This window comes from Heptranchias perlo, chromosome 31 (genome assembly GCF_035084215.1).
Source record: "Heptranchias perlo isolate sHepPer1 chromosome 31, sHepPer1.hap1, whole genome shotgun sequence".
NCBI classification, from domain to species: Eukaryota; Metazoa; Chordata; class Chondrichthyes; order Hexanchiformes; family Hexanchidae; genus Heptranchias; species Heptranchias perlo.
Genome location: NC_090355.1, coordinates 9,352,452 through 9,361,704, shown reverse-complemented (window position 1 = coordinate 9,361,704; position 9,253 = coordinate 9,352,452). Strand labels below are relative to the sequence as shown.

The following is a 9,253-nucleotide window of genomic DNA, read 5'->3' as shown; positions in this document are numbered from 1 at the left end:
TCTTTCTATGCAAATTCCTTGCAAAGTCAGAAAAGAAAAGTTTCAAAGGGTCCAATTGTGTCGCCTTTGGCTGGGCGAGATTGAAAGCTAGTGCCCATACCTGAAAGGGCAATTTTCCAACCAACTCCGCCATCCAGCATTGACTTTTCACTCTTGATCAACTATCTTTATTCCTACAATGGCTGTGGATCTCCTGTCACATTGCTGACTGGAAGTCATAGGTGGAGGGCAGTCGAGGCCGGCACCACGGAGCGCTCTCACCTGCACTTGAAGATGGTATCCAGGGTGTCGAGCGCGGGGAGAAAGCACAGAAGATCTGGGTAGCCACGCACAAACAGCAAGAAGGGAGCGCTTGATTTGGGCAGGAGATAATGCACTGCTGGGCCTTGAACATCGTTGTTGGGTATGGGGGAGGGGGGAAGCAAAATATTGCCAGAAGAAAACTTGGGGTTTGAGATATTGGGCCTTGCCACAACTGACAGAGACAGGGAGAGAAAGATACAACGTTGAGGCTAAAATGTGCAGTGTGGAGCACCTGGACAGTGACTAGAGCCAAGGGGTAGGTGACGAGGAGGTGAACCTAAATGAGGGAAGAAATAAACTTTTTAAAAAGATTTAAAGCATAAAAGTAATATTTATTTGAAGAGAGGCCAACGTGGCAAAGAGAGTCTCTCTGAAAATTTCTGTAGAACTGAAAACCAGTGCTTTTGAAATATTTTTCAGTGCAAAAATGTGCAGGTGTGACTGACTGACTGACAGCTTTAAAATGTGAAATCCTATTGAGGTGCCACCGATAGACATGAAAGAATTTTCAAGGAGAAGAAGGGTAGAACAGGGTGAGGTGCTCAAAGGAGAATTACATAGAATGTACAGCACAGAAACAGGCCATTCGGCCCAACAGATCCATGCTGGTGTTTATGCTCCACACGAGGAGAAGATGCCAGTAGAGTAGGCAGTGAGACCAAGATGTGACTTGGTGATAATGGCCACCCCGCCACTGTGGCAGTTTGGGCTTGGTAGAAAGTGTAGCCATGTGGAGATGGTGGCTTTGGTAAGTGAAAAGATGTTGCTGCTCATGAGCCAAGTTTTAGTGAAGGCCAAGATATCATTCACTTGGAGTATTGTTGTCGTCTTCATCATAATGATCAACAACATGCATTTATAATCGCAACTTTAATATAGAAAAACAACCCAAAGTGCTTCACAAAGGATGAGGAAAAATGGACACTGAGCCAAAGGAGGAGCAATTAGCAGGAGTGACCAAAAGCAGTAGGTTTTAAGGGGGTCTTAAAGGAGAGGAGGGAAGTGGAGAGGCAGAGGGCTTCAGGGAGGGAATTTTAGAGACTGGGATCTAGTCAGCTGACAGCATGGTACTATAAAGGGAAGGGCAAATATACAAGAGCCAGACTCAGAGGAATGTAGAGTTTGGCAGTGGTGAGTGAGTTGTAAGTCTGGAGATGTTAGAGATAGGGAGAAGCAAGGTCATAATGAGATTTAAGGATAAGAACTTTAAACTTGAGGCATTGGAGAACAATGTAGGAAAGCAAGGACATGGGTGATGGATGAGTGTATTTGGTGTGGTGTGGGCAGCAGCAGAGTTTTGGATTAGCTAAAGTTAATGGAGGCTGGCCAGCAAAGCATTGGAGTAATCCAGTATGGAGGTGACAGAGATGTAAACAAGCTTCAGTGGCATGTGGTTTGAGGTAGGGGTGGGGGCGGGTTACAAGCATTGTTATGGAGGCGGAAGCAGGCAGTCTCTGTGATAAACAGAATATGGGATCAGATGCTCAATTCATGATGAAACAGATACCGAGAGTGCAAACAGTCTGGTTCAGCCTCAGACAGTGGGTGAGGAGGAGAAGGTAGTTGGAATCAGTGGTGGGGATATGAAATTTGTGGCTGCTGTCTTGCTTTAGATTTAACATTGGCCAGATGATGCTTATTGCCAAAGTTTAGTACAAATTAGCCTATGGTCCATTGGATAAATGGGAACTTTACATCATTGGCACAAGAAATGCTTTGACAGGGCCTTCAAAAAATAATAGCCACATGTGTTAAATCATCCAAATTTTATGAACTGACTACCTGTATGTTCAGTGAAATATTACCAATTAACTGTACAGCAGATTTTTATTGAACATTATTATTGACAGCAATGCTTTTACCTAGTTATGGAACTTTTTGTAGGTGGAGTATTATAGTCTTAAGTGCCAGTTTACAGCAGACACTTAAAATTAAGTGCTTGTCCCTTATTTATTATTTATTTGTCCCACTGAAGCAATGGCTTGGCAAATACAATAACTAAGAGGCTGAATGGGCTCGAGCTTTCTGAAATCATACCTGGTGGGGAATGAAAATAACAATTTACATAATGCGAGTCGGAGAGGAGATGGGGAATTAATTTTATTTAGAAACTATTTAAAATAAATAAGCCAAACGTCTTTTTTTCAAGCATGTGCTCAATCCTGAAGTTGGCCTTGAACTCACAATCTTCTGATTCAGAGGCGAGAGTGCTTCCATCGAACTGCATATTATACATAATTTCTGACAGTCAAATAACCTCATATAGTCTAGAGGATTGAGGTTTCAGATCATTTTAACATCCACACAACTCCGGGACACATTACCATTCCAGTTCAAGAAATCTTTTATTTAGCCCTTGATCTGTTTTGCTAAAGATTCATCAGTGAAGACTGGGGGGAAAGGAAGTCACAAACTCAGATAGACAGGAAGGGGATGACAACACGAGAAGAATCGATCTGGTCGCTCTGCGGAATAACATTGTTTCTGAACTGGTTTACAATGTGCTTATCGTTCCACAACACACAGTGACAAGAGCAATTCCTGCTGGTGAGAGAGAGAGAGAGAGAGAGAATGAGAATCAGAATCAGAGACAGGCACCAAACAGAAAGCAGGTTCTCAAAATATTAAAAAATTAAGTCATAAAAGAAGAAATCTGCTCACAAACGAAGAGAAAAGAGGATTAAGGACAAAGCATTCAGAAAGTAGAATTAATGTGAAACCAGCACCACAGAAGAAAATTGAACCCTTTTAAACTGCTACCGCATTAGTAAAAGTACAAAGACCTCATTTTGAATCATAATTATTTCCACAGTAAGAACAATTACACTTTCCTTTTGAAGCTGCTGCTGTTATATTGATCTGAACTCAGCTAGTGCTGTAATGATTATATTCACTGAGATATTAACTTGTCGAGAGTATAGTTAAATAAAAGTAAATTGTTTTTAATATGTCATTGTGTCTGTGTAATGCTCAATAGCTTGAAGGTGAGTAAGTTTTAAATGTATTCAAACAGTGATGTATTGTAATCCTGTCATTTTTGGAACCGGTTTTAATCCAAGTGCCTCAGATAAGCAAAATCCAGCACTCCACTTAAACGATTCGCAAAAATGTAAACTTTTTCCCAATATTCTTAACAGCTGACTGACACGTGGAGAGTGCTTGAGAGAGAGAATGAATGAATTTATGTGGCGCCTTTCACATTCTCAGGAGGTCACAAAGCACCCCATCCACCACCCGAAACATTCACTCCCTTCACCACCGGCGCACAGTGGCTGCAGTGTGCACCATCCACAGGATGCACTGCAGCAACTCGCCAAGGCTTCTTCGACAGCACCTCCCAAACCTGCGACCTCTACCACCTAGAAGGACAAGAGCAGCAGGTACATGGGAACAACACCACCTGCACGTTCCCCTCCAAGTCACACACCATCCCGACATTGTCGCTGGGTCAAAATCCTGGAACTCCTTTCCAAACAGCACTGTGGGAGAACCGTCACCACACGGACTGCAGCGGTTCAAGTAGACGGCTCACCACCACCTTCTCAAGGGCAATTAGGGTGGGCAATAAATGACGGCCTCGCCAGCGACGCCCACATCCAATGAACAAATTTTTAAAAAGTACTTTGCAGCCAATGAATGACTTTTGAAGGTAGTGTCTGTTGATTTGCAGGCAGGCGGGGCAGCCAATCTACACACAGCAAGGTCCTACAAACAGCAAATGGGATAAATGACCAGTTAATCTGTTTTGGAGATGTTGCTTGAAAGAGAAAGTTTGGCCAGGACCCCAAGAGAATCTCTTCAGGAACGTACCGTTGGATCATTTACACCGAACAGGTAGACAGGGCCTGTTTAACATCTCATCCAACAAACAGCCCCATCAGGAATACAGCATTCCATCAGCACTGTACTTAAGTGTCAGCCAAGGCTATGTGCTCAAGTCCTGAAGTTGGTCTTGAACCCACAACCTTCTGATTCAGAGGCAATTGTGCTACCACTGAACTATCGGAATCTGGATTAAGCAGAGACTCTTTAAAAAAAAAACTTTGACCAGTTATGAAAAGAAAGACTTGCATTTATATAGCGCATTTAAGACCTCAGGATGTCCCAAAGTGCTTTACAGCCAATTAAGTACTTTTGAAGTGTAGTCACTGTTGTAAGTTAGGAAACGCGGCAACCAATTTGCGCACAGCAAGTTCCCATAAACAGCAATGAGATAATGACCAGATCATCTGTTTCAGTGATATTGATTGAAGGATAAATATTGGCCAGGACACCAGGGAGAACTCCCCATTCTCCTTCAAAATAGTGCGGTGGGATCTTTTACGTCCAGCTGAGAGGGCAGACGCGGCCTCAGTTTAATGTCTCATCCAAAAGTGCAGCACTCCCTCGATATTACATTGGAGTGTCAGCCTAGATTTAGTGCTCAATTCTCTGGCCTGGGACTTGAATCCACAATCTTCTGACTCAGAGGTGAGAGTGCTACCAACTGAGCCAGGGCTGACACTAAGCCAAATGAAGCCAATAATTCCACCCCATATCAGATGATGCCGCCCAGAGATAAAATATTAAACACCAGTACTGCCAGCTTTCTTCCCCCATCCCACCTTCACATTTTCAACCTACCGAGAACTTCCTGTGTTTAGTTCAATAACGTGAATATTTTAGCAATAAAATTGACTTTTATATTTTGTGATTGTGGTCATACAGATGCTGTTGTGAAACAACCATAATAATCAGTTTCATAATTCTGTTCACATAAACTTGACAATATAATTATCATGCCAGAGACAGAAAATCATTTTGTAATTACAAGGTTAGTCAATTTTAATAACATACAGTAATGAACTAAATATCCCAGGACTGGATAGCTAAAAGCTGCAAGAAACAACTTGCATGCAACCGATTCAGTGATTTTAATAACCAGATATTTTTTCAAAATCGTATTATGGTTTAACTATAATTTTACAGCTCTGATTGAAAATAATCACACAACCAACTTGAATCTATGGTGAATCATGATTGGGCTGTTCAACTTTAGGAGATGTGAACAATCTCGTTGACCTTGGTGTTTTGTTGTTTGTTTTTGGCCTACCAGATAGCGTCTGGACAAACATGATCATCAGATGGCCAGAATATCGCAAACTGTGATTGAAACATACGGTTTAACTGAAAAAGAACTGGGTGCAGGGGCAGCAATGTACCATGCTGTATCAACTACCACTGCACACACTGAGCATCGTCAAAACAGTGACTGAACAATCTCGTACAGCTATGAAGAGATTCCAGCACATCAGGGGAAGTCCAGTGAGAAAAGGAAACTGAAGGGGTCATTTAAAGGGAAGTTTTTTTAAAAAAAACTTTCCTTTGTGGGGTCATGAGGAGCAGGAGTGTTAGGGTTGCCAACTGTGGATGTATGTACTCCTGGAGGCTTCATCACATGACCTCACACCTCGAACCACCACCTCCCCACACTCCCACCATTGGTCCATCTGTCGTCTGGCACACTGTCTTCCCACACCAATTGGAAAGCAAACAAACTCCTTGTCACACAATTAGATTAATCTTGACTGTTCGTTTTTTTCCCCAGCTCCAATATTTCTTTATAAATGAAAGTGTTCAAAGAATATGAAAAAAAACAATTTGTTTGCCGCCCCCACGATCTTCCTCTTGGGCTGCTTGCAGCAGTGTCCTGGGCATTAATCTTCAATTCCTGGTGACTCTAGGACAAGCCTGGAGGGTTGGCAAACCCAAGGAATGCTCCCACAGGCCCTGGGAGGAAAATGTAGGCCTCTGCTGCTCCACACTCCACCCCACCCCGCTTCCGTACTGCAAGACTCCACCCCCCCCCCCCCCGGAACCCTGGAACCTACACTCACCTCAGTGTAGGCAGATGGCCAATGACCACCTGAATTTCTATGGATAAGTCAGCCGGCAGCATGTTAATGAGGCCCAGAGGTTAAAATCGCCATGACCTCATTCTGCTGTGGGCGGGCAGGAATCTAACTGAACCCAGCAGTCAGTTACATTCCCCTGTCTCCCAACTGGAACCACAAACATTCACCTGTCTCATAGCCAGAAGCACCGCTTGGTTGATCCATCTCGGCCTCCTCCCGATATCCCCACCATCACAGAAGCCAGTCTTCAGCCAATTCGATTCACTCCACGTGATATCAAGAAACGGCTGAGTGCACTGGATACAACAAAGGCTATGGGCCCCAACAACATCCTGGCTGTAGTGCTGAAGACTTGTGCTCCAGAAGTAGCCGTGCCTCTAGACAAGCTGTTCCAGTACAGCTACAATACTGGCATCTACCCGACAATGTGGAAAATTGCCCAGGTATGTCCTGTCCACAAAAAGCAGGACAAATCCAACTAAGTCTACTCTCAATCAGCAGCAAAGTGATGGAAGGTGTCGTCGACAGTGGTATCAAGCGACATTAACTTACCAATAACCTGCTCACCAATGCTCAGTTTGGATTCTGCCAGGACCACTCGGCTCCAGACTTCATTACAGCCTTGGTCCAAAAATGGACAAAAGAGTTGAATTCCAGAGGTGAGGTGAGAGTGACTGTCCTTGACATCAAGGCAGCATTTGACCGAGTGTGACACCAAGGAGCCCTAGTAAAATTGAAGTCAATGGGAATCAGGGGGAAAACTCTCCAGTGGCTGGAGTCATACCTAGCACAAAGGAAGATGGTAGTGGTTGTTGGAGGGCAATCATCTCAGCCCCAGGACATTGCTGCAGGAGTTCCTCAGGGCAGTGTCTTCGGCCGAACCATCTTCAGCTCCATCATAAGGTCAAAAATGGGGATGTTCACTGATGATTGCACAGTGTTCAGTTCCATTCGCAACCCCTCAAATAATGAAGCAGTCCGAGCCCGCATGCAGCAAGACCTGGACAACATCCAGGCTTGGGCTCATAAGTGGCAAGTAACATTCGCGCCAGACAAGTGCCAGGCAATGATCAAAAGAAAAAGCGGACCAACCATGGCTAATGAAAGAAATTAAGGATAGTATTTTAATCCAAAGAGGAGTCATATAAAGTTGCCAGAAAAAGTAGCAAGCCTGAGGATTGGGAGCAGTTCAGAATTCAGCAAAAAAGGGCCAAGAGATTGATTAAGAGGGGAAAAATAGAGTATGAGAGGAAACTTGCAAAGAACATAAAAGTGGACTGTAAAAGCTTCTACAAGTATGTAAAAAGATAAAGATTAGTGAATTTATAATGGGGAACAAGGAAATGGCAGAGCAATTAAACATATACATTGGTTCTGTCTTCACGAAAGAGAACACAACTAACTTCCCAGAAATGGTTGGGAACCAAGGGACTAGTGAGAAGGAGGAATTAAAGGAAATTAGTATTACTAAAAAAAGTGCTGGAGAAATTAATGGGACTGAAAGACGATAAATCCCCAGGGCCTGATAATCTGCATCCCAGAGTACAAAAAGAGGTAGCCATGGAAATAGTGGATGCATTGGTTGTCATCTTCCAAAATTCTATAGATTATGGAACAGTTCCTGCAGATTGGAGGCTGGCAAATGTAACCCCACTATTTAAAAAAGGAGGGAGAGAGAAAACAGGGAACTACAGACCAGTTAGCTTAACATCAGTAGTAGGGAAATTGCTCGAGTCTATTATGAAGGATGTGATAACAGGACACTTAGAAAATATCAACGGGATTAGACAAAGTCAACATGGATTTATGAACGGAAAACATGTTTGACAAACCTACTGGAGTTTTTTGAGGATGTAACTGGTAGAATAGATAAGGGAGAACCAGTGGATGTGGTGCATTTGGATTTTCAGAAGGCCCTTGATAAAGTCCCACATAAGAGATTGTTGTGCAAAATTAAAGCACATGGGATTGGGGTTAGTGTTCGGGCATTGATTAAAAATTTGTTAATAGACAGAAAACAGAGAGTAGGAATAAATGTGTCTTTTTCGGGGTGGCAGGCAGTGACTAGTGGGGTACCGCAGGGGTCAGTGCTTGGGTCCCAGCTATTCACAATATATATCAATGATTTGGATGAGGGAACGAAATGTAATATTTCCAAGTTTGCTGACGACAAAAAACTAGGTGGGAATGTGAGTTGTGAGGAGGATGCAAAGAGGCTTCAAGGCGATTTAGACAAGTTGAGTGAATGGGCAAATACATGGCAGGTGCAGTAGAACATGGATAAATGTGAAGTTATCCACTTCGGAAGGAAAAACAGAAAGGCAGAGTATTATTTAAATGGTAGATGGGAAATGTTGATGTACAAAGGGACCTGGGTGTCCTTGTACACCAGTCACTGAAAACAAACATGCAGGTGCAGCAAGCAGTTCGGAAGGGAAATGGTATGTTGGCCTTCATTGCAAGAGGTCTTACTGCAGTTATGCAAGGCCTTGGTGAGACCACACCTGGAGTATTGCGTGCAGTTTTGGTCTCCTTACCTAAGGATATACTTGCCATCGAGGGAGTGCAGCGAAGGTTCACTGGACGGATTCCCGGGATGGCAGGACTGTCGTAAGAGGAGAGATTGGGTTGACTCGGCCTGTATTCACTCGGGTTTAGAAGAATGAGAGGGGATCTCATTGAAACATAAAATTCTGACAGGGCTCGACAGACTGGATGCGGGGAGGATGTTTCCCCTGGCTGGGGGGTCCAGAATGAGGGGTCGCAGTCTCAGGATATGGAGAAGGACATTTAGGACTGAGATGGAGAAATGTCTTCACTCAGAGGGTGGTGAACCTGTGGAATTCTCTACCACAGAAGTCTGTGGAGGTCAAATCACTGAATATATTTAAGAAGGAACTAGATAGATTTCTAGACACAAAAGGCATCATGGGATATGGGAAGAGAGCGGGAATATGGTATTGAGATAGAGGATCAGCCATGATCATATTGAATGGCGAAGCAGGCTCGAAGGGCCGAATGGCCTACTCCTGCTCTTATTTTGTATGTTTCTACGT

The 9,253-nt window shown here is 43.6% G+C and overlaps 1 long non-coding RNA gene across 1 annotated transcript in view; it reads right to left on the bottom strand.

Moving 5' to 3' along the window:
- Window positions 1–2,422: 2,422 nt before the first annotated feature.
- LOC137300391 (uncharacterized) overlaps window positions 2,423–9,253 on the bottom strand; it is a 130,870-nt gene continuing 124,039 nt past the window's right edge. The window contains exon 3 of the long non-coding RNA XR_010958067.1: window positions 2,423–2,847. This is a non-coding gene — a long non-coding RNA (uncharacterized lncRNA). The remainder of the gene's footprint in view (window positions 2,848–9,253) is intronic.